Below are 25,881 nucleotides of genomic sequence, written 5' to 3'. Positions count from 1 at the left end.
GAGAAAGAAGCTTTCTGAGAAACTTCTTTGTGTTCTGTGAAATCATCTCACAGAGTTACAGCTCTCCCCTCAAGAACCCTTTAACTGAGACAGTTCTTGTGTAATTGGCAAAGAGATATTTGGAAGCCCATAGAGGGCTATGGTGAAAAAGGAAATATCCTCAGATGAAATCTGGAAAGAAGCTTTCTGAGAAACTGCTTAGTGTTCTGTGAATTCATCTCACAGAGTTACATATGTATTTCGTGGATCTCTTTGCTAGCCTTATTTCTGTGGAATCTGAGAAAAGATATTTCGGATCCCTATGAAGACTATAGGGCCAAAGGAAATATCCTGCGATAACAAAGAGAAAGAAGCTTTCTGAGAAACTTCTTTGTGTTCTGTGAAATCATCTCACAGAGTTACAGCTTTCCCCTCAAGAAGCCTTTCGCTAAGACAGTTCTTGTGGAATTGGCAAAGTGATATTTGGAAGCCCATAGAGGGCTATGGTGAAAAAGGAAATATCCTCAGATGAAATCTGGAAAGAAGCTTTCTGAGAAACTGCTTAGTGTTCTGTGAATTCATCTCACAGAGTTACATCTGTATTTCGTGGATATCTTTGCTAGCCTTATTTCTGTGGAATCTGAGAACAGATATTTCGGATCCCTTTGAAGACTATAGGGCCAAAGGAAATATCCTGCGATAACAAAGAGAAAGAAGCTTTCTGAGAAACTTCTTTCTGTTCTGTGAAATCATCTCACAGAGTTACAGCTTTCCCCTCAAGAAGCCTTTCGCTAAGACAGTTCTTGTGTAATTGGCAAAGTGATATTTGGAAGCCCATAGAGGGCTATGGTGAAAAAGGAAATATCCTAAGATGAAATCTGGAAAGAAGCTTTCTGAGAAACTGCTTAGTGTTCTGTGAATTCATCTCACAGAGTTACATCTGTATTTCGTGGATCTCTTTGCTAGCCTTATTTCTGTGGAATCTGAGAACAGATATTTCAGATCCCTTTGAAGTCTATAGGGCCAAAGGAAATATCCTCCGATAACAAAGAGAAAGAAGCTTTCTGAGAAACTTCTTTGTGTTCTGTGAAATCATCTCACAGAGTTACAGCTTTCCCCTCAAGAACCCTTTAACTGAGACAGTTCTTGTGTAATTGGCAAAGAGATATTTGGAAGCCCATAGAGGGCTATGGTGAAAAAGGAAATATCCTCAGATGAAATCTGGAAAGAAGCTTTCTGAGAAACTGCTTAGTGTTCTGTGAATTCATCTCACAGAGTTACATATGTATTTCGTGGATCTCTTTGCTAGCCTTATTTCTGTGGAATCTGAGAAAAGATATTTCGGATCCCTATGAAGAGTATTGGGCCAAAGGAAATATCCTGCGATAACAAAGAGAAAGAAGCTTTCTGAGAAACTTCTTTCTGTTCTCTGAAATCATGTCACAGAGTTACAGCTTTCCCCTCAAGAAGCCTTTCGCTAAGACAGTTCTTGTGGAATTGGCAAAGTGATATTTGTAAGCCCATAGAGGGCTAGGGTGAAAAAGGAAATATCCTCAGATGAAATCTGGAAAGAAGCTTTCTGAGAAACTGCTTAGTGTTCTGTGAATTCATCTCACAGAGTTCCATCTGTATTTCGTGGATCTCTTTGCTAGCCTTATTTCTGTGGAATCTGAGAACAGATATTTCGGATCCCTTTGAAGACTATAGGGCCAAAGGAAATATCCTGCGATAACAAAGAGAAAGATGCTTTCTGAGAAACTTCTTTGTGTTCTGTGAAATCATCTCACAGAGTTACAGCTTTCCCCTCAAGAAGCCTTTAACTAAGACAGTTCTTGTGAAATTGGCAAAGAGATATTTGGAAGCCCATAGAGGGCTATGGTGAAAAAGGAAATATCCTCAGATGAAATCTGGAAAGAAGCTTTCTGAGAAACTGCTTAGTGTTCTGTGAATTCATCTCACAGAGTTACATATGTATTTCGTGGATCTCTTTGCTAGCCTTATTTCTGTGGAATCTGAGAAAACATATTTCGGATCCCTATGAAGACTATAGGGCCAAAGGAAATATCCTCCGATAACAAAGAGAAAGAAGCTTTCTGAGAAACTTCTTTGTGTTCTGTGAAATCATCTCACAGAGTTACAGCTTTCCCCTCAAGAAGCCTTTCGCTAAGACAGTTCTTGTGGAATTGGCAAAGTGATATTTGGAAGCCCATAGAGGGCTATGTTGAAAAAGGAAATATCCTCAGATGAAATCTGGAAAGAAGCTTTCTGAGAAACTGCTTAGTGTTCTGTGAATTCATCTCACAGAGTTACATCTGTATTTCGTGGATCTCTTTGCTAGCCTTATTTCTGTGGAATCTGAGAACAGATATTTCGGATCCCTTTGAAGACTATAGGGCCAAAGGAAATATCCTGCGATAACAAAGAGAAAGAAGCTTTCTGAGAAACTTCTTTGTGTTCTGTGAAATCATCTCACAGAATTACAGCTTTCCCCTCAAGAAGCCTTTCGCTAAGACAGTTCTTGTGGAATTGGCAAAGTGATATTTGGAAGCCCATAGAGGGCTATGGTGAAAAAGGAAATATCCTCAGATGAAATCTGGAAAGAAGCTTTCTGAGAAACTGCTTAGTGTTCTGTGAATTCATCTCACAGAGTTACATCTGTATTTCGTGGATCTCTTTGCTAGCCTTATTTCTGTGGAATCTGAGAACAGATATTTCGGATCCCTTTGAAGACTATAGGGCCAAAGGAAATATCCTGCGATAACAAAGAGAAAGAAGCTTTCCGAGAAACTTCTTTGTGTTCTGTGAAATCATCTCACAGAGTTACAGCTTTCCCCTCAAGAACCCTTTAACTGAGACAGTTCTTGTGTAATTGGCAAAGAGATATTTGGAAGCCCATAGAGGGCTATGGTGAAAAAGGAAATATCCTCAGATGAAATCTGGAAAGAAGCTTTCTGAGAAACTGCTTAGTGTTCTGTGAATTCATCTCACAGAGTTACATATGTATTTCGTGGATCTCTTTGCTAGCCTTATTTCTGTGGAATCTGAGAAAAGAAATTTCGGATCCCTATGAAGACTATTGGGCCAAAGGAAATATCCTGCGATAACAAAGAGAAAGAAGCTTTCTGAGAAACTTCTTTCTGTTCTCTGAAATCATGTCACAGAGTTACAGCTTTCCCCTCAAGAAGCCTTTCGCTAAGACAGTTCTTGTGGAATTGGCAAAGTGATATTTGGAAGCCCATAGAGGGCTATGGTGAAAAAGGAAATATCCTCAGATGAAATCTGGAAAGAAGCTTTCTGAGAAACTGCTTAGTGTTCTGTGAATTCATCTCACAGAGTTACATATGTATTTCGTGGATCTCTTTGCTAGCCTTATTTCTGTGGAATCTGAGAAAAGATATTTCGGATCCCTATGAAGACTATTGGGCCAAAGGAAATATCCTGCGATAACAAAGAGAAAGAAGCTTTCTGAGAAACTTCTTTCTGTTCTCTGAAATCATGTCACAGAGTTACAGCTTTCCCCTCAAGAAGCCTTTCGCTAAGACAGTTCTTGTGGAATTGGCAAAGTGATATTTGTAAGCCCATAGAGGGCTATGATGAAAAAGGAAATATCCTCAGATGAAATCTGGAAAGAAGCTTTCTGAGAAACTGCTTAGTGTTCTGTGAATTCATCTCACAGAGTTACATCTGTATTTCGTGGATCTCTTTGCTAGCCTTATTTCTGTGGAATCTGAGAACAGATATTTCGGATCCCTTTGAAGACTATAGGGCCAAAGGAAATATCCTGCGATAACAAAGAGAAAGATGCTTTCTGAGAAACTTGTTTGTGTTCTGTGAAATCATCTCACAGAATTACAGCTTTGCCCTCAAGAAGCCTTTCGCTAAGACAGTTCTTGTGAAATTGGCAAAGAGATATTTGGAATCCCATAGAGGGCTATGGTGAAAAAGGAAATATCCTCAGATGAAATCTGGAAAGAAGCTTTCGGAGAAACTGCTTAGTATTCTGTGAATTCATCTCACAGAGTTACATCTGTATTTCGTGGATCTCTTTTCTAGCCTTATTTCTGTGGAATCTGAGAACAGATATTTCGGATCCCTTTGAAGACTATAGGGCCAAAGGAAATATCCTCCAATAACAAAGAGAAAGAAGCTTTCTGAGAAACTTCTTTGTGTTCTGTGAAATCATCTCACAGAGTTACAGCTTTCCCCTCAAGAAGCCTTTCGCTAAGACAGTTCTTGTGGAATTGGCAAAGTGATATTTGTAAGCCCATAGAGGGCTATGGTGAAAAAGGAAATATCCTCAGATGATATCTGGAAAGAAGCTTTCTGAGAAACTGCTTAGTGTTCTGTTAATTCATCTCACAGAGTTACATCTGTATTTCGTGGATCTCTTTGCTAGCCTTATTTCTGTGGAATCTGAGAACAGATATTTCGGATCCCTTTGAAGACTATAGGGCCAAAGGAAATATCCTGCGATAACAAAGAGAAAGAAGCTTTCTGAGAAACTTCTTTCTGTTCTGTGAAATCATCTCACAGAGTTACAGCTTTCCCCTCAAGAAGCCTTTCGCTAAGACAGTTCTTGTGGAATTGGCAAAGTGATATTTGGAAGCCCATAGAGGGCTATGGTGAAAAAGGAAATATCCTCAGATGAAATCTGGAAAGAAGCTTTCTGAGAAACTGCTTAGTGTTCTGTGAATTCATCTCACAGAGTTACATCTGTATTTCGTGGATCTCTTTGCTAGCCTTATTTCTGTGGAATCTGAGAACAGATATTTCGGATCCCTTTGAAGACTATAGGGCCAAAGGAAATATCCTCCGATAACAAAGAGAAAGAAGCTTTCTGAGAAACTTCTTTGTGTTCTGTGAAATCATCTCACAGAGTTACAGCTTTCCCCTCAAGAACCCTTTAACTGAGACAGTTCTTGTGTAATTGGCAAAGAGATATTTGGAAGCCCATAGAGGGCTATGGTGAAAAAGGAAATATCCTCAGATGAAATCTGGAAAGAAGCTTTCTGAGAAACTGCTTAGTGTTCTGTGAATTCATCTCACAGAGTTACATCTGTATTTCGTGGATCTCTTTGCTAGCCTTATTTCTGTGGAATCTGAGAACAGATATTTCGGATCCCTTTGAAGACTATAGGGCCAAAGGAAATATCCTGCGATAACAAAGGAAAGAAGCTTTCTGAGAAACTTCTTTGTGTTCTGTGAAATCATCTCACAGAATTACAGCTTTCCCCTCAAGAAGCCTTTCGCTAAGACAGTTCTTGTGGAATTGGCAAAGTGATATTTGGAAGCCCATAGAGGGCTATGGTGAAAAAGGAAATATCCTCAGATGATATCTGGAAAGAAGCTTTCTGAGAAACTGCTTAGTGTTCTGTGAATTCATCTCACAGAGTTACATCTGTATTTCGTGGATCTCTTTGCTAGCCTTATTTCTGTGGAATCTGAGAACAGATATTTCGGATCCCTTTGAAGACTATAGGGCCAAAGGAAATATCCTGCGATAACAAAGAGAAAGAAGCTTTCTGAGAAACTTCTTTGTGTTCTGTGAAATCACCTCACAGAGTTACAGCTTTCCCCTCAAGAACCCTTTAACTGAGACAGTTCTTGTGTAATTGGCAAAGAGATATTTGGAAGCCCATAGAGGGCTATGGTGAAAAAGGAAATATCCTCAGATGAAATCTGGAAAGAAGCTTTCTGAGAAACTGCTTAGTGTTCTGTGAATTCATCTCACAGAGTTACATATGTATTTCGTGGATCTCTTTGCTAGCCTTATTTCTGTGGAATCTGAGAAAAGATATTTCGGATCCCTATGAAGACTATAGGGCCAAAGGAAATATCCTGCGATAACAAAGAGAAAGAAGCTTTCTGAGAAACTTCTTTCTGTTCTCTGAAATCATGTCACAGAGTTACAGCTTTCCCCTCAAGAAGCCTTTCGCTAAGACAGTTCTTGTGGAATTGGCAAAGTGATATTTGTAAGCCCATAGAGGGCTATGGTGAAAAAGGAAATATCCTCAGATGAAATCTGGAAAGAAGCTTTCTGAGAAACTGCTTAGTGTTCTGTGAATTCATCTCACAGAGTTACATCTGTATTTCGTGGATCTCTTTGCTAGCCTTATTTCTGTGGAATCTGAGAACAGATATTTCGGATCCCTTTGAAGACTATAGGGCCAAAGGAAATATCCTGCGATAACAAAGAGAAAGATGCTTTCTGAGAAACTTCTTTGTGTTCTGTGAAATCATCTCACAGAGTTACAGCTTTCCCCTCAAGAAGCCTTTAACTAAGACAGTTCTTGTGAAATTGGCAAAGAGATATTTGGAAGCCCATAGAGGGCTATGGTGAAAAAGGAATTATCCTCAGATGAAATCTGGAAAGAAGCTTTCTGAGAAACTGCTTAGTGTTCTGTGAATTCATCTCACAGAGTTACATATGTATTTCGTGGATCTCTTTGCTAGCCTTATTTCTGTGGAATCTGAGAAAAGATATTTCGGATCCCTATGAAGACTATAGGGCCAAAGGAAATATCCTCCGATAACAAAGAGAAAGAAGCTTTCTGAGAAACTTCTTTGTGTTCTGTGAAATCATCTCACAGAGTTACAGCTTTCCCCTCAAGAAGCCTTTCGCTAAGACAGTTCTTGTGGAATTGGCAAAGTGATATTTGGAAGCCCATAGAGAGCTATGGTGAAAAAGGAAATATCCTCAGATGAAATCTGGAAAGAAGCTTTCTGAGAAACTGCTTAGTGTTCTGTGAATTCATCTCACAGAGTTACATCTGTATTTCGTGGATCTCTTTGCTAGCCTTATTTCTGTGGAATCTGAGAACAGATATTTCGGATCCCTTTGAAGACTATAGGGCCAAAGGAAATATCCTGCGATAACAAAGAGAAAGAAGCTTTCTGAGAAACGTCTTTGTGTTCTGCGAAATCATCTCATAGAATTACAGCTTTCGCCTCAAGAAGCCTTTCGCTAAGACAGTTCTTGTGGAATTGGCAAAGTGATATTTGGAAGCCCATAGAGGGCTATGGTGAAAAAGGAAATATCCTCAGATGAAATCTGGAAAGAAGCTTTCTGAGAAACTGCTTAGTGTTCTGTGAATTCATCTCACAGAGTTACATATGTATTTCGTGGATCTCTTTGCTAGCCTTATTTCTGTGGAATCTGAGAACAGATATTTCGGATCCCTTTGAAGACTATAGGGCCAAAGGAAATATCCTGCGATAACAAAGAGAAAGAAGCTTTCTGAGAAACTTCTTTCTGTTCTGTGAAATCATCTCACAGAGTTACAGCTTTCCCCTCAAGAAGCCTTTCGCTAAGACAGTTCTTGTGGAATTGGCAAAGTGATATTTGGAAGCCCATAGAGGGCTATGGTGAAAAAGGAAATATCCTCAGATGAAATCTGGAAAGAAGCTTTCTGAGAAACTGCTTAGTGTTCTGTGAATTCATCTCACAGAGTTACATCTGTATTTCGTGGATCTCTTTGCTAGCCTTATTTCTGTGGAATCTGAGAACAGATATTTCGGATCCTTTTGAAGACTATAGGGCCAAAGGAAATATCCTGCGATAACAAAGAGAAAGAAGCTTTCTGAGAAACTTCTTTCTGTTCTGTGAAATCATCTCACAGAGTTACAGCTTTCCCCTCAAGAACCCTTTAACTGAGACAGTTCTTGTGTAATTGGCAAAGAGATATTTGGAAGCCCATAGAGGGCTATGGTGAAAAAGGAAATATCCTCAGATGAAATCTGGAAAGAAGCTTTCTGAGAAACTGCTTAGTGTTCTGTGAATTCATCTCACAGAGTTACATCTGTATTTCGTGGATATCTTTGCTAGCCTTATTTCTGTGGAATCTGAGAACAGATATTTCGGATCCCTTTGAAGACTATATGGCCAAAGGAAATATCCTGCGATAACAAAGAGAAAGAAGCTTTCTGAGAAACTTCTTTGTGTTCTGTGAAATCATCTCACAGAGTTACAGCTTTCCCCTCAAGAAGCCTTTCGCTAAGACAGTTCTTGTGGAATTGGCAAAGTGATATTTGGAAGCCCATAGAGGGCTATGGTGAAAAAGGAAATATCCTCAGATGAAATCTGGAAAGAAGTTTCTGAGAAACTGCTTAGTGTTCTGTGAATTCATCTCACAGAGTTACATCTGTATTTCGTGGATCTCTTTGCTAGCCTTATTTCTGTGGAATCTGAGAACAGATATTTCAGATCCCTTTGAAGACTATAGGGCCAAAGGAAATATCCTCCGATAACAAAGAGAAAGAAGCTTTCCGAGAAACTTCTTTGTGTTCTGTGAAATCATCTCACAGAGTTACAGCTTTCCCCTCAAGAACCCTTTAACTGAGACAGTTCTTGTGTAATTGGCAAAGAGATATTTGGAAGCCCATAGAGGGCTATGGTGAAAAAGGAAATATCCTCAGATGAAATCTGGAAAGAAGCTTTCTGAGAAACTGCTTAGTGTTCTGTGAATTCATCTCACAGAGTTACATATGTATTTCGTGGATCTCTTTGCTAGCCTTATTTCTGTGGAATCTGAGAAAAGAAATTTCGGATCCCTATGAAGACTATTGGGCCAAAGGAAATATCCTGCGATAACAAAGAGAAAGAAGCTTTCTGAGAAACTTCTTTCTGTTCTCTGAAATCATGTCACAGAGTTACAGCTTTCCCCTCAAGAAGCCTTTCGCTAAGACAGTTCTTGTGGAATTGGCAAAGTGATATTTGGAAGCCCATAGAGGGCTATGGTGAAAAAGGAAATATCCTCAGATGAAATCTGGAAAGAAGCTTTCTGAGAAACTGCTTAGTGTTCTGTGAATTCATCTCACAGAGTTACATCTGTATTTCGTGGATCTCTTTGCTAGCCTTATTTCTGTGGAATCTGAGAAAAGATATTTCGGATCCCTATGAAGACTATTGGGCCAAAGGAAATATCCTGCGATAACAAAGAGAAAGAAGCTTTCTGAGAAACTTCTTTCTGTTCTCTGAAATCATGTCACAGAGTTACAGCTTTCCCCTCAAGAAGCCTTTCGCTAAGACAGTTCTTGTGGAATTGGCAAAGTGATATTTGTAAGCCCATAGAGGGCTATGGTGAAAAAGGAAATATCCTCAGATGAAATCTGGAAAGAAGCTTTCTGAGAAACTGCTTAGTGTTCTGTGAATTCATCTCACAGAGTTACATCTGTATTTCGTGGATCTCTTTGCTAGCCTTATTTCTGTGGAATCTGAGAACAGATATTTCGGATCCCTTTGAAGACTATAGGGCCAAAGGAAATATCCTGCGATAACAAAGAGAAAGATGCTTTCTGAGAAACTTCTTTGTGTTCTGTGAAATCATCTCACAGAATTACAGCTTTGCCCTCAAGAAGCCTTTCGCTAAGACAGTTCTTGTGAAATTGGCAAAGAGATATTTGGAATCCCATAGAGGGCTATGGTGAAAAAGGAAATATCCTCAGATGAAATCTGGAAAGAAGCTTTCGGAGAAACTGCTTAGTATTCTGTGAATTCATCTCACAGAGTTACATCTGTATTTCGTGGATCTCTTTGCTAGCCTTATTTCTGTGGAATCTGAGAACAGATATTTCGGATCCCTTTGAAGACTATAGGGCCAAAGGAAATATCCTCCAATAACAAAGAGAAAGAAGCTTTCTGAGAAACTTCTTTGTGTTCTGTGAAATCATCTCACAGAGTTACAGCTTTCCCCTCAAGAAGCCTTTCGCTAAGACAGTTCTTGTGGAATTGGCAAAGTGATATTTGTAAGCCCATAGAGGGCTATGGTGAAAAAGGAAATATCCTCAGATGATATCTGGAAAGAAGCTTTCTGAGAAACTGCTTAGTGTTCTGTTAATTCATCTCACAGAGTTACATCTGTATTTCGTGGATCTCTTTGCTAGCCTTATTTCTGTGGAATCTGAGAACAGATATTTCGGATCCCTTTGAAGACTATAGGGCCAAAGGAAATATCCTGCGATAACAAAGAGAAAGAAGCTTTCTGAGAAACTTCTTTCTGTTCTGTGAAATCATCTCACAGAGTTACAGCTTTCCCCTCAAGAAGCCTTTCGCTAAGACAGTTCTTGTGGAATTGGCAAAGTGATATTTGGAAGCCCATAGAGGGCTATGGTGAAAAAGGAAATATCCTCAGATGAAATCTGGAAAGAAGCTTTCTGAGAAACTGCTTAGTGTTCTGTGAATTCATCTCACAGAGTTACATCTGTATTTCGTGGATCTCTTTGCTAGCCTTATTTCTGTGGAATCTGAGAACAGATATTTCGGATCCCTTTGAAGACTATAGGGCCAAAGGAAATATCCTCCGATAACAAAGAGAAAGAAGCTTTCTGAGAAACTTCTTTGTGTTCTGTGAAATCATCTCACAGAGTTACAGCTTTCCCCTCAAGAACCCTTTAACTGAGACAGTTCTTGTGTAATTGGCAAAGAGATATTTGGAAGCCCATAGAGGGCTATGGTGAAAAAGGAAATATCCTCAGATGAAATCTGGAAAGAAGCTTTCTGAGAAACTGCTTAGTGTTCTGTGAATTCATCTCACAGAGTTACATCTGTATTTCGTGGATCTCTTTGCTAGCCTTATTTCTGTGGAATCTGAGAACAGATATTTCGGATCCCTTTGAAGACTATAGGGCCAAAGGAAATATCCTGCGATAACAAAGGAAAGAAGCTTTCTGAGAAACTTCTTTGTGTTCTGTGAAATCATCTCACAGAATTACAGCTTTCCCCTCAAGAAGCCTTTCGCTAAGACAGTTCTTGTGGAATTGGCAAAGTGATATTTAGAAGCCCATAGAGGGCTATGGTGAAAAAGGAAATATCCTCAGATGATATCTGGAAAGAAGCTTTCTGAGAAACTGCTTAGTGTTCTGTGAATTCATCTCACAGAGTTACATCTGTATTTCGTGGATCTCTTTGCTAGCCTTATTTCTGTGGAATCTGAGAACAGATATTTCGGATCCCTTTGAAGACTATAGGGCCAAAGGAAATATCCTGCGATAACAAAGAGAAAGAAGCTTTCTGAGAAACTTCTTTGTGTTCTGTGAAATCACCTCACAGAGTTACAGCTTTCCCCTCAAGAACCCTTTAACTGAGACAGTTCTTGTGTAATTGGCAAAGAGATATTTGGAAGCCCATAGAGGGCTATGGTGAAAAAGGAAATATCCTCAGATGAAATCTGGAAAGAAGCTTTCTGAGAAACTGCTTAGTGTTCTGTGAATTCATCTCACAGAGTTACATATGTATTTCGTGGATCTCTTTGCTAGCCTTATTTCTGTGGAATCTGAGAAAAGATATTTCGGATCCCTATGAAGACTATAGGGCCAAAGGAAATATCCTGCGATAACAAAGAGAAAGAAGCTTTCTGAGAAACTTCTTTCTGTTCTCTGAAATCATGTCACAGAGTTACAGCTTTCCCCTCAAGAAGCCTTTCGCTAAGACAGTTCTTGTGGAATTGGCAAAGTGATATTTGTAAGCCCATAGAGGGCTATGGTGAAAAAGGAAATATCCTCAGATGAAATCTGGAAAGAAGCTTTCTGAGAAACTGCTTAGTGTTCTGTGAATTCATCTCACAGAGTTACATCTGTATTTCGTGGATCTCTTTGCTAGCCTTATTTCTGTGGAATCTGAGAACAGATATTTCGGATCCCTTTGAAGACTATAGGGCCAAAGGAAATATCCTGCGATAACAAAGAGAAAGATGCTTTCTGAGAAACTTCTTTGTGTTCTGTGAAATCATCTCACAGAGTTACAGCTTTCCCCTCAAGAAGCCTTTAACTAAGACAGTTCTTGTGAAATTGGCAAAGAGATATTTGGAAGCCCATAGAGGGCTATGGTGAAAAAGGAATTATCCTCAGATGAAATCTGGAAAGAAGCTTTCTGAGAAACTGCTTAGTGTTCTGTGAATTCATCTCACAGAGTTACATATGTATTTCGTGGATCTCTTTGCTAGCCTTATTTCTGTGGAATCTGAGAAAAGATATTTCGGATCCCTATGAAGACTATAGGGCCAAAGGAAATATCCTCCGATAACAAAGAGAAAGAAGCTTTCTGAGAAACTTCTTTGTGTTCTGTGAAATCATCTCACAGAGTTACAGCTTTCCCCTCAAGAAGCCTTTCGCTAAGACAGTTCTTGTGGAATTGGCAAAGTGATATTTGGAAGCCCATAGAGGGCTATGGTGAAAAAGGAAATATCCTCAGATGAAATCTGGAAAGAAGCTTTCTGAGAAACTGCTTAGTGTTCTGTGAATTCATCTCACAGAGTTACATCTGTATTTCGTGGATCTCTTTGCTAGCCTTATTTCTGTGGAATCTGAGAACAGATATTTCGGATCCCTTTGAAGACTATAGGGCCAAAGGAAATATCCTGCGATAACAAAGAGAAAGAAGCTTTCTGAGAAACGTCTTTGTGTTCTGTGAAATCATCTCATAGAATTACAGCTTTCGCCTCAAGAAGCCTTTCGCTAAGACAGTTCTTGTGGAATTGGCAAAGTGATATTTGGAAGCCCATAGAGGGCTATGGTGAAAAAGGAAATATCCTCAGATGAAATCTGGAAAGAAGCTTTCTGAGAAACTGCTTAGTGTTCTGTGAATTCATCTCACAGAGTTACATATGTATTTCGTGGATCTCTTTGCTAGCCTTATTTCTGTGGAATCTGAGAACAGATATTTCGGATCCCTTTGAAGACTATAGGGCCAAAGGAAATATCCTGCGATAACAAAGAGAAAGAAGCTTTCTGAGAAACTTCTTTCTGTTCTGTGAAATCATCTCACAGAGTTACAGCTTTCCCCTCAAGAAGCCTTTCGCTAAGACAGTTCTTGTGGAATTGGCAAAGTGATATTTGGAAGCCCATAGAGGGCTATGGTGAAAAAGGAAATATCCTCAGATGAAATCTGGAAAGAAGCTTTCTGAGAAACTGCTTAGTGTTCTGTGAATTCATCTCACAGAGTTACATCTGTATTTCGTGGATCTCTTTGCTAGCCTTATTTCTGTGGAATCTGAGAACAGATATTTCGGATCCTTTTGAAGACTATAGGGCCAAAGGAAATATCCTCCGATAACAAAGAGAAAGAAGCTTTCTGAGAAACTTCTTTCTGTTCTGTGAAATCATCTCACAGAGTTACAGCTTTCCCCTCAAGAACCCTTTAACTGAGACAGTTCTTGTGTAATTGGCAAAGAGATATTTGGAAGCCCATAGAGGGCTATGGTGAAAAAGGAAATATCCTCAGATGAAATCTGGAAAGAAGCTTTCTGAGAAACTGCTTAGTGTTCTGTGAATTCATCTCACAGAGTTACATCTGTATTTCGTGGATCTCTTTGCTAGCCTTATTTCTGTGGAATCTGAGAACAGATATTTCAGATCCCTTTGAAGACTATAGGGCCAAAGGAAATATCCTCCGATAACAAAGAGAAAGAAGCTTTCCGAGAAACTTCTTTGTGTTCTGTGAAATCATCTCACAGAGTTACAGCTTTCCCCTCAAGAACCCTTTAACTGAGACAGTTCTTGTGTAATTGGCAAAGAGATATTTGGAAGCCCATAGAGGGCTATGGTGAAAAAGGAAATATCCTCAGATGAAATCTGGAAAGAAGCTTTCTGAGAAACTGCTTAGTGTTCTGTGAATTCATCTCACAGAGTTACATATGTATTTCGTGGATCTCTTTGCTAGCCTTATTTCTGTGGAATCTGAGAAAAGAAATTTCGGATCCCTATGAAGACTATTGGGCCAAAGGAAATATCCTGCGATAACAAAGAGAAAGAAGCTTTCTGAGAAACTTCTTTCTGTTCTCTGAAATCATGTCACAGAGTTACAGCTTTCCCCTCAAGAAGCCTTTCGCTAAGACAGTTCTTGTGGAATTGGCAAAGTGATATTTGGAAGCCCATAGAGGGCTATGGTGAAAAAGGAAATATCCTCAGATGAAATCTGGAAAGAAGCTTTCTGAGAAACTGCTTAGTGTTCTGTGAATTCATCTCACAGAGTTACATCTGTATTTCGTGGATCTCTTTGCTAGCCTTATTTCTGTGGAATCTGAGAAAAGATATTTCGGATCCCTATGAAGACTATTGGGCCAAAGGAAATATCCTGCGATAACAAAGAGAAAGAAGCTTTCTGAGAAACTTCTTTCTGTTCTCTGAAATCATGTCACAGAGTTACAGCTTTCCCCTCAAGAAGCCTTTCGCTAAGACAGTTCTTGTGGAATTGGCAAAGTGATATTTGTAAGCCCATAGAGGGCTATGGTGAAAAAGGAAATATCCTCAGATGAAATCTGGAAAGAAGCTTTCTGAGAAACTGCTTAGTGTTCTGTGAATTCATCTCACAGAGTTACATCTGTATTTCGTGGATCTCTTTGCTAGCCTTATTTCTGTGGAATCTGAGAACAGATATTTCGGATCCCTTTGAAGACTATAGGGCCAAAGGAAATATCCTGCGATAACAAAGAGAAAGATGCTTTCTGAGAAACTTCTTTGTGTTCTGTGAAATCATCTCACAGAATTACAGCTTTGCCCTCAAGAAGCCTTTCGCTAAGACAGTTCTTGTGAAATTGGCAAAGAGATATTTGGAATCCCATAGAGGGCTATGGTGAAAAAGGAAATATCCTCAGATGAAATCTGGAAAGAAGCTTTCGGAGAAACTGCTTAGTATTCTGTGAATTCATCTCACAGAGTTACATCTGTATTTCGTGGATCTCTTTGCTAGCCTTATTTCTGTGGAATCTGAGAACAGATATTTCGGATCCCTTTGAAGACTATAGGGCCAAAGGAAATATCCTCCAATAACAAAGAGAAAGAAGCTTTCTGAGAAACTTCTTTGTGTTCTGTGAAATCATCTCACAGAGTTACAGCTTTCCCCTCAAGAAGCCTTTCGCTAAGACAGTTCTTGTGGAATTGGCAAAGTGATATTTGTAAGCCCATAGAGGGCTATGGTGAAAAAGGAAATATCCTCAGATGATATCTGGAAAGAAGCTTTCTGAGAAACTGCTTAGTGTTCTGTTAATTCATCTCACAGAGTTACATCTGTATTTCGTGGATCTCTTTGCTAGCCTTATTTCTGTGGAATCTGAGAACAGATATTTCGGATCCCTTTGAAGACTATAGGGCCAAAGGAAATATCCTGCGATAACAAAGAGAAAGAAGCTTTCTGAGAAACTTCTTTCTGTTCTGTGAAATCATCTCACAGAGTTACAGCTTTCCCCTCAAGAAGCCTTTCGCTAAGACAGTTCTTGTGGAATTGGCAAAGTGATATTTGGAAGCCCATAGAGGGCTATGGTGAAAAAGGAAATATCCTCAGATGAAATCTGGAAAGAAGCTTTCTGAGAAACTGCTTAGTGTTCTGTGAATTCATCTCACAGAGTTACATCTGTATTTCGTGGATCTCTTTGCTAGCCTTATTTCTGTGGAATCTGAGAACAGATATTTCGGATCCCTTTGAAGACTATAGGGCCAAAGGAAATATCCTCCGATAACAAAGAGAAAGAAGCTTTCTGAGAAACTTCTTTGTGTTCTGTGAAATCATCTCACAGAGTTACAGCTTTCCCCTCAAGAACCCTTTAACTGAGACAGTTCTTGTGTAATTGGCAAAGAGATATTTGGAAGCCCATAGAGGGCTATGGTGAAAAAGGAAATATCCTCAGATGAAATCTGGAAAGAAGCTTTCTGAGAAACTGCTTAGTGTTCTGTGAATTCATCTCACAGAGTTACATCTGTATTTCGTGGATCTCTTTGCTAGCCTTATTTCTGTGGAATCTGAGAACAGATATTTCGGATCCCTTTGAAGACTATAGGGCCAAAGGAAATATCCTGCGATAACAAAGGAAAGAAGCTTTCTGAGAAACTTCTTTGTGTTCTGTGAAATCATCTCACAGAATTACAGCTTTCCCCTCAAGAAGCCTTTCGCTAAGACAGTTCTTGTGGAATTGGCAAAGTGATATTTAGAAGCCCATAGAGGGCTATGGTGAAAAAGGAAATATCCTCAGATGATATCTGGAAAGAAGCTTTCTGAGAAACTGCTTAGTGTTCTGTGAATTCATCTCACAGAGTTACATCTGTATTTCGTGGATCTCTTTGCTAGCCTTATTTCTGTGGAATCTGAGAACAGATATTTCGGATCCCTTTGAAGACTATAGGGCCAAAGGAAATATCCTGCGATAACAAAGAGAAAGAAGCTTTCTGAGAAACTTCTTTGTGTTCTGTGAAATCACCTCACAGAGTTACAGCTTTCCCCTCAAGAACCCTTTAACTGAGACAGTTCTTGTGTAATTGGCAAAGAGATATTTGGAAGCCCATAGAGGGCTATGGTGAAAAAGGAAATATCCTCAGATGAAATCTGGAAAGAAGCTTTCTGAGAAACTGCTTAGTGTTCTGTGAATTCATCTCACAGAGTTACATATGTATTTCGTGGATCTCTTTGCTAGCCTTATTTCTGTGGAATCTGAGAAAAGATATTTCGGATCCCTATGAAGACTATAGGGCCAAAGGAAATATCCTGCGATAACAAAGAGAAAGAAGCTTTCTGAGAAACTTCTTTCTGTTCTCTGAAATCATGTCACAGAGTTACAGCTTTCCCCTCAAGAAGCCTTTCGCTAAGACAGTTCTTGTGGAATTGGCAAAGTGATATTTGTAAGCCCATAGAGGGCTATGGTGAAAAAGGAAATACCTCAGATGAAATCTGGAAAGAAGCTTTCTGAGAAACTGCTTAGTGTTCTGTGAATTCATCTCGCAGAGTTACATCTGTATTTCGTGGATCTCTTTGCTAGCCTTATTTCTGTGGAATCTGAGAACAGATATTTCGGATCCCTTTGAAGACTATAGGGCCAAAGGAAATATCCTGCGATAACAAAGAGAAAGATGCTTTCTGAGAAACTTCTTTGTGTTCTGTGAAATCATCTCACAGAGTTACAGCTTTCCCCTCAAGAAGCCTTTAACTAAGACAGTTCTTGTGAAATTGGCAAAGAGATATTTGGAAGCCCATAGAGGGCTATGGTGAAAAAGGAATTATCCTCAGATGAAATCTGGAAAGAAGCTTTCTGAGAAACTGCTTAGTGTTCTGTGAATTCATCTCACAGAGTTACATATGTATTTCGTGGATCTCTTTGCTAGCCTTATTTCTGTGGAATCTGAGAAAAGATATTTCGGATCCCTATGAAGACTATAGGGCCAAAGGAAATATCCTCCGATAACAAAGAGAAAGAAGCTTTCTGAGAAACTTCTTTGTGTTCTGTGAAATCATCTCACAGAGTTACAGCTTTCCCCTCAAGAAGCCTTTCGCTAAGACAGTTCTTGTGGAATTGGCAAAGTGATATTTGGAAGCCCATAGAGGGCTATGGTGAAAAAGGAAATATCCTCAGATGAAATCTGGAAAGAAGCTTTCTGAGAAACTGCTTAGTGTTCTGTGAATTCATCTCACAGAGTTACATCTGTATTTCGTGGATCTCTTTGCTAGCCTTATTTCTGTGGAATCTGAGAACAGATATTTCGGATCCCTTTGAAGACTATAGGGCCAAAGGAAATATCCTGCGATAACAAAGAGAAAGAAGCTTTCTGAGAAACGTCTTTGTGTTCTGTGAAATCATCTCATAGAATTACAGCTTTCGCCTCAAGAAGCCTTTCGCTAAGACAGTTCTTGTGGAATTGGCAAAGTGATATTTGGAAGCCCATAGAGGGCTATGGTGAAAAAGGAAATATCCTCAGATGAAATCTGGAAAGAAGCTTTCTGAGAAACTGCTTAGTGTTCTGTGAATTCATCTCACAGAGTTACATATGTATTTCGTGGATCTCTTTGCTAGCCTTATTTCTGTGGAATCTGAGAACAGATATTTCGGATCCCTTTGAAGACTATAGGGCCAAAGGAAATATCCTGCGATAACAAAGAGAAAGAAGCTTTCTGAGAAACTTCTTTCTGTTCTGTGAAATCATCTCACAGAGTTACAGCTTTCCCCTCAAGAAGCCTTTCGCTAAGACAGTTCTTGTGGAATTGGCAAAGTGATATTTGGAAGCCCATAGAGGGCTATGGTGAAAAAGGAAATATCCTCAGATGAAATCTGGAAAGAAGCTTTCTGAGAAACTGCTTAGTGTTCTGTGAATTCATCTCACAGAGTTACATCTGTATTTCGTGGATCTCTTTGCTAGCCTTATTTCTGTGGAATCTGAGAACAGATATTTCGGATCCTTTTGAAGACTATAGGGCCAAAGGAAATATCCTCCGATAACAAAGAGAAAGAAGCTTTCTGAGAAACTTCTTTCTGTTCTGTGAAATCATCTCACAGAGTTACAGCTTTCCCCTCAAGAACCCTTTAACTGAGACAGTTCTTGTGTAATTGGCAAAGAGATATTTGGAAGCCCATAGAGGGCTATGGTGAAAAAGGAAATATCCTCAGATGAAATCTGGAAAGAAGCTTTCTGAGAAACTGCTTAGTGTTCTGTGAATTCATCTCACAGAGTTACATATGTATTTCGTGGATCTCTTTGCTAGCCTTAATTCTGTGGAATCTGAGAAAAGATATTTCGGATCCCTATGAAGACTATTGGGCCAAAGGAAATATCCTGCGATAACAAAGAGAAAGAAGCTTTCTGAGAAACTTCTTTCTGTTCTCTGAAATCATGTCACAGAGTTACAGCTTTCCCCTCAAGAAGCCTTTCGCTAAGACAGTTCTTGTGGAATTGGCAAAGTGATATTTGTAAGCCCATAGAGGGCTATGGTGAAAAAGGAAATATCCTCAGATGAAATCTGGAAAGAAGCTTTCTGAGAAACTGCTTAGTGTTCTGTGAATTCATCTCACAGAGTTACATATGTATTTCGTGGATCTCTTTGCTAGCCTTATTTCTGTGGAATCTGAGAAAAGATATTTCGGATCCCTATGAAGACTATAGGGCCAAAGGAAATATCCTGCGATAAAAAAGAGAAAGAAGCTTTCTGAGAAACTTCTTTCTGTTCTCTGAAATCATGTCACCGAGTTACAGCTTTCCCCTCAAGAAGCCTTTCGCTAAGACAGTTCTTGTGGAATTGGCAAAGTGATATTTGTAAGCCCTTAGAGGGCTATGGTGAAAAAGGAAATATCCTCAGATGAAATCTGGAAAGAAGCTTTCTGAGAAACTGCTTAGTGTTCTTTGAATTCATCTCACAGAGTTACATCTGTATTTCGTGGATCTCTTTGCTAGCCTTATTTCTGTGGAATCTGAGAACAGATATTTCGGATCCCTTTGAAGACTATAGGGCCAAAGGAAATATCCTGCGATAACAAAGAGAAAGATGCTTTCTGAGAAACTTCTTTGTGTTCTGTGAAATCATCTGACAGAATTACAGCTTTCCCATCAAGAAGCCTTTCGCTAAGACAGTTCTTGTGAAATTGGCAAAGAGATATTTGGAAGCCCATAGAGGGCTATGGTGAAAAAGGAAATATCCTCAGATGAAATCTGGAAAGAAGCTTTCTGAGAAACTGCTTAGTAATCTGTGAATTCATCTCACAGAGTTACATCTGTATTTTGTGGATCTCTTTGCTAGCCTTATTTCTGTGGAATCTGAGAACAGATATTTCGGATCCCTTTGAAGACTATAGGGCCAAAGGAAATATCCTCCGATAACAAAGAGAAAGAAGCTTTCTGAGAAACTTCTTTCTGTTCTGTGAAATCATCTCACAGAGTTACAGCTTTCCCCTCAAGAAGCCTTTCGCTAAGACAGTTCTTGTGGAATTGGCAAAGTGATATTTGTAAGCCCATAGAGGGCCATGGTGAAAAAGGAAATATCCTCAGATGAAATCTGGAAAGAAGCTTTCTGAGAAACTGCTTAGTGTTCCGTGAATTCATCTCACAGAGTTACATCTGTATTTCGTGGATCTCTTTGCTAGCCTTATTTCTGTGGAATCTGAGAACAGATATTTCGGATCCCTTTGAAGACTATAGGGCCAAAGGAAATATCCTGCGATAACAAAGAGAAAGAAGCTTTCTGAGAAACTTCTTTCTGTTCTCTGAAATCATGTCACAGAGTTACAGCTTTCCCCTCAAGAAGCCTTTCGCTAAGACAGTTCTTGTGGAATTGGCAAAGTGATATTTGGAAGCCCATAGAGGGCTAGGGTGAAAAAGGAAATATCCTCAGATGATATCTGGAAAGAAGCTTTCTGAGAAACTGCTTAGTGTTCTGTTAATTCATCTCACAGAGTTACATCTGTATTTCGTGGATCTCTTTGCTAGCCTTATTTCTGTGGAATCTGAGAACAGATATTTCGGATCCCTTTGAAGACTATAGGGCCAAAGGAAATATCCTGCGATAACAAAGAGAAAGATGCTTTCTGAGAAACTTCTTTGTGTTCTGTGAAATCATCTCACAGAATTACAGCTTTCCCCTCAAGAAGCCTTTCGCTAAGACAGTTCTTGTGAAATTGGCAAAGAGATATTTGGAAGCCCATAGAGGGCTATGGTGAAAAAGGAAATATCCTCAGATGAAATCTGGAAAGAAGCTTTCTGAGAAACTGCTTAGTAATCTGTGAATTCATCTCACAGAGTTACATCTGTATTTCGTGGATCTATTTGCTAGCCTTATTTCTGTGGAATCTGAGAACAGATATTTCGGATCCCTTTGAAGACTATAGGGCCAAAGGAAATATCCTCTGATAACAAAGAGAAAGAAGCTTTCTGAGAAACTTCTTTGTGTTCTGTGAAATCATCTCACAGAGTTACAGCTTTCCCCTCAAGAAGCCTTTCGCTAAGACAGTTCTTGTGGAATTGACAAAGTGATATTTGTAAGCCCATAGAGGGCTATGGTGAAAAAGGAAATATCCTCAGATGAAATCTGGAAAGAAGCTTTCTGAGAAACTGCTTAGTGTTCTGTGAATTCATCTCACAGAGTTACATCTGTATTTCGTGGATCTCTTTGCTAGCCTTATTTCTGTGGAATCTGAGAACAGATATTTCGGATCCCTATGAAGACTATAGGGCCAAAGGAAATATCCTGCGATAACAAAGAGAAAGAAGCTTTCTGAGAAACTTCTTTCTGTTCTCTGAAATCATGTCACAGAGTTACAGCTTTCCCCTCAAGAAGCCTTTCGCTAAGACAGTTCTTGTGGAATTGGCAAAGTGATATTTGTAAGCCCATAGAGGGCTAGGGTGAAAAAGGAAATATCCTCAGATGAAATCTGGAAAGAAGCTTTCTGAGAAACTGCTTAGTGTTCTGTGAATTCATCTCACAGAGTTACATCTGTATTTCGTGGATCTCTTTGCTAGCCTTATTTCTGTGGAATCTGAGAACAGATATTTCGGATCCCTTTGAAGACTATAGGGCCAAAGGAAATATCCTGCGATAACAAAGAGAAAGATGCTTTCTGAGAAACTTCTTTGTGTTCTGTGAAATCATCTCACAGAATTACAGCTTTCCCCTCAAGAAGCCTTTCGCTAAGACAGTTCTTGTGAAATTGGCAAAGAGATATTTGGAAGCCCATAGAGGGCTATGGTGAAAAAGGAAATATCCTCAGATGAAATCTGGAAAGAAGCTTTCTGAGAAACTGCTTAGTAATCTGTGAATTCATCTCACAGAGTTACATCTGTATTTCGTGGATCTCTTTGCTAGCCTTATTTCTGTGGAATCTGAGAACAGATATTTCGGATCCCTTTGAAGACTATAGGGCCAAAGGAAATATCCTCCGATAACAAAGAGAAAGAAGCTTTCTGAGAAACTTCTTTCTGTTCTGTGAAATCATCTCACAGAGTTACAGCTTTCCCCTCAAGAAGCCTTTCGCTAAGACAGTTCTTGTGGAATTGGCAAAGTGATATTTGGAAGCCCATAGAGGGCTATGGTGAAAAAGGAAATATCCTCAGATGAAATCTGGAAAGAAGCTTTCTGAGAAACTGCTTAGTGTTCTGTGAATTCATCTCACAGAGTTACATCTGTATTTCGTGGATCTCTTTGCTAGCCTTATTTCTGTGGAATCTGAGAACAGATATTTCGGATCCCTTTGAAGACTATAGGGCCAAAGGAAATATCCTGCGATAACAAAGAGAAAGAAGCTTTCTAAGAAACTTCTTTCTGTTCTCTGAAATCATGTCACAGAGTTACAGCTTTCCCCTCAAGAAGCCTTTCGCTAAGACAGTTCTTGTGGAATTGGCAAAGTGATATTTGGAAGCCCATAGAGGGCTACGGTGAAAAAGGAAATATCCTCAGATGAAATCTGGAAAGAAGCTTTCTGAGAAACTGCTTAGTGTTCTGTGAATTCATCTCACAGAGTTACATCTGTATTTCGTGGATCTCTTTGCTAGCCTTATTTCTGTGGAATCTGTGAACAGATACTTCGGATCCCTTTGAAGACTATAGGGCCAAAGGAAATATCCTACGATAACAAAGAGAAAGATGCTTTCTGAGAAACTTCTTTGTGTTCTGTGAAATCATCTCACAGAATTACAGCTTTCCCCTCAAGAAGCCTTTCGCTAAGACAGTTCTTGTGGAATTGGCAAAGTGATATTTGGAAGCCCATAGAGGGCTATGGTGAAAAAGGAAATATCCTCAGATGAAATCTGGAAAGAAGCTTTCTGAGAAACTGCTTAGTGTTCTGTGAATTCATCTCACAGAGTTACATCTGTATTTCGTGGATCTCTTTGCTAGCCTTATTTCTGTGGAATCTGAGAACAGATATTTCGGATCCCTTTGAAGACTATAGGGCCAAAGGAAATATCCTGCGATAACAAAGAGAAAGATGCTTTCTGAGAAACTTCTTTGTGTTCTGTGAAATCATCTCACAGAGTTACAGCTTTCCCCTCAAGAAGCCTTTAACTAAGACAGTTCTTGTGAAATTGGCAAAGAGATATTTGGAAGCCCATAGAGGGCTATGGTGAAAAAGGAAATATCCTCAGATGAAATCTGGAAAGAAGCTTTCTGAGAAACTGCTTAGTGTTCTGTGAATTCATCTCACAGAGTTACATATGTATTTCGTGGATCTCTTTGCTAGCCTTATTTCTGTGGAATCTGAGAAAAGATATTTCGGATCCCTATGAAGACTATAGGGCCAAAGGAAATATCCTCCGATAACAAAGAGAAAGAAGCTTTCTGAGAAACTTCTTTGTGTTCTGTGAAATCATCTCACAGAGTTACAGCTTTCCCCTCAAGAAGCCTTTCGCTAAGACAGTTCTTGTGGAATTGGCAAAGTGATATTTGGAAGCCCATAGAGGGCTATGGTGAAAAAGGAAATATCCTCAGATGAAATCTGGAAAGAAGCTTTCTGAGAAACTGCTTAGTGTTCTGTGAATTCATCTCACAGAGTTACATCTGTATTTCGTGGATCTCTTTGCTAGCCTTATTTCTGTGGAATCTGAGAACAGATATTTCGGATCCCTTTGAAGACTATAGGGCCAAAGGAAATATCCTCCGATAACAAAGAGAAAGAAGCTTTCTGAGAAACTTCTTTCTGTTCTCTGAAATCATGTCACCGAGTTACAGCTTTCCCCTCAAGAAGCCTTTCGCTAAGACAGTTCTTGTGGAATTGGCAAAGTGATATTTGTAAGCCCATAGAGGGCTATGGTGAAAAAGGAAATATCCTCAGATGAAATCTGGAAAGAAGCTTTCTGAGAAACTGCTTAGTGTTCTGTGAATTCATCTCACAGAGTTACATCTGTATTTCGTGGATCTCTTTGCTAGCCTTATTTCTGTGGAATCTGAGAACAGATATTTCGGATCCCTTTGAAGACTATAGGGCCAAAGGAAATATCCTGCGATAACAAAGAGAAAGATGCTTTCTGAGAAACTTCTTTGTGTTCTGTGAAATCATCTCACAGAATTACAGCTTTCCCCTCAAGAAGCCTTTCGCTAAGACAGTTCTTGTGAAATTGGCAAAGAGATATTTGGAAGCCCATAGAGGGCTATGGTGAAAAAGGAAATATCCTCAGATGAAATCTGGAAAGAAGCTTTCTGAGAAACTGCTTAGTAATCTGTGAATTCATCTCACAGAGTTACATCTGTATTTCGTGGATCTCTTTGCTAGCCTTATTTCTGTGGAATCTGAGAACAGATATTTCGGATCCCTTTGAAGACTATAGGGCCAAAGGAAATATCCTCTGATAACAAAGAGAAAGAAGCTTTCTGAGAAACTTCTTTCTGTTCTGTGAAATCATCTCACAGAGTTACAGCTTTCCCCTCAAGAAGCCTTTCGCTAAGACAGTTCTTGTGGAATTGGCAAAGTGATATTTGTAAGCCCATAGAGGGCTATGGTGAAAAAGGAAATATCCTCAGATGAAATCTGGAAAGAAGCTTTCTGAGAAACTGCTTAGTGTTCTGTGAATTCATCTCACAGAGTTACATCTGTATTTCGTGGATCTCTTTGCTAGCCTTATTTCTGTGGAATCTGAGAACAGATATTTCGGATCCCTTTGAAGACTATAGGGCCAAAGGAAATATCCTGCGATAACAAAGAGAAAGAAGCTTTCTGAGAAACTTCTTTCTGTTCTCTGAAATCATGTCACAGAGTTACAGCTTTCCCCTCAAGAAGCCTTTCGCTAAGACAGTTCTTGTGGAATTGGCAAAGTGATATTTGTAAGCCCATAGAGGGCTAGGGTGAAAAAGGAAATATCCTCAGATGAAATCTGGAAAGAAGCTTTCTGAGAAACTGCTTAGTAATCTGTGAATTCATCTCACAGAGTTACACCTGTATTTCGTGGATCTCTTTGCTAGCCTTATTTCTGTGGAATCTGAGAACAGATATTTCGGATCCCTTTGAAGACTATAGGGCCAAAGGAAATATCCTCCGATAACAAAGAGAAAGAAGCTTTCTGAGAAACTTCTTTCTGTTCTGTGAAATCATCTCACAGAGTTACAGCTTTCCCCTCAAGAAGCCTTTCGCTAAGAAAGTTCTTGTGGAATTGGCAAAGTGATATTTGTAAGCCCATAGAGGGCTATGGTGAAAAAGGAAATATCCTCAGATGAAATCTGGAAAGAAGCTTTCTGAGAAACTGCTTAGTGTTCTGTGAATTCATCTCACAGAGTTACATCTGTATTTCGTGGATCTCTTTGCTAGCCTTATTTCTGTGGAATCTGAGAACAGATATTTCGGATCCCTTTGAAGACTATAGGGCCAAAGGAAATATCCTGCGATAACAAAGAGAAAGAAGCTTTCTGAGAAACTTCTTTCTGTTCTCTGAAATCATGTCACAGAGTTACAGCTTTCCCCTCAAGAAGCCTTTCGCTAAGACAGTTCTTGTGGAATTGGCAAAGTGATATTTGTAAGCCCATAGAGGGCTAGGGTGAAAAAGGAAATATCCTCAGATGATATCTGGAAAGAAGCTTTCTGAGAAACTGCTTAGTGTTCTGTTAATTCATCTCACAGAGTTACATCTGTATTTCGTGGATCTCTTTGCTAGCCTTATTTCTGTGTAATCTGAGAACAGATATTTCGGATCCCTTTGAAGACTATAGGGCCAAAGGAAATATCCTCCAATAACAAAGAGAAAGAAGCTTTCTGAGAAACTTCTTTGTGTTCTGTGAAATCATCTCACAGAGTTACCGCTTTCCCCTCAAGAAGCCTTTCGCTAGGACAGTTCTTGTGGAATTGGCAAAGAGATATTAGGAAGCCCATAGAGGGCTATGGTGACAAAGGAAATATCCTCAGATGAAATCTGGAAAGGAGCTTTCTGAGAAACTGCTTAGTGTTCTGTGAATTCATCTCACAGAGTTACATCTGTATTTCGTGGATCTCTTTGCTAGCCTTATTTCTGTGTAATCTGAGAACAGATATTTCGGATCCCTTTGAAGACTATAGGGCCAAAGGAAATATCCTGCGATAACAAAGAGAAAGAAGCTTTCTGAGAAACTTCTTTGTGTTCTGTGAAATCATCTCACAGAATTACAGCTTTCCCCTCAAGAAGCCTTTCGCTAAGACAGTTCTTGTGGAATTGGCAAAGTGATATTTGGACGCCCATAGAGGGCTATGGTGAAAAAGGAAATATCCT

The sequence above is a fragment of the Macaca nemestrina genome, chromosome 4, assembly GCF_043159975.1.
Source record: "Macaca nemestrina isolate mMacNem1 chromosome 4, mMacNem.hap1, whole genome shotgun sequence".
Lineage (NCBI taxonomy): Eukaryota > Metazoa > Chordata > Mammalia > Primates > Cercopithecidae > Macaca > Macaca nemestrina.
Note: the sequence above shows the minus strand (reverse complement) of the source record.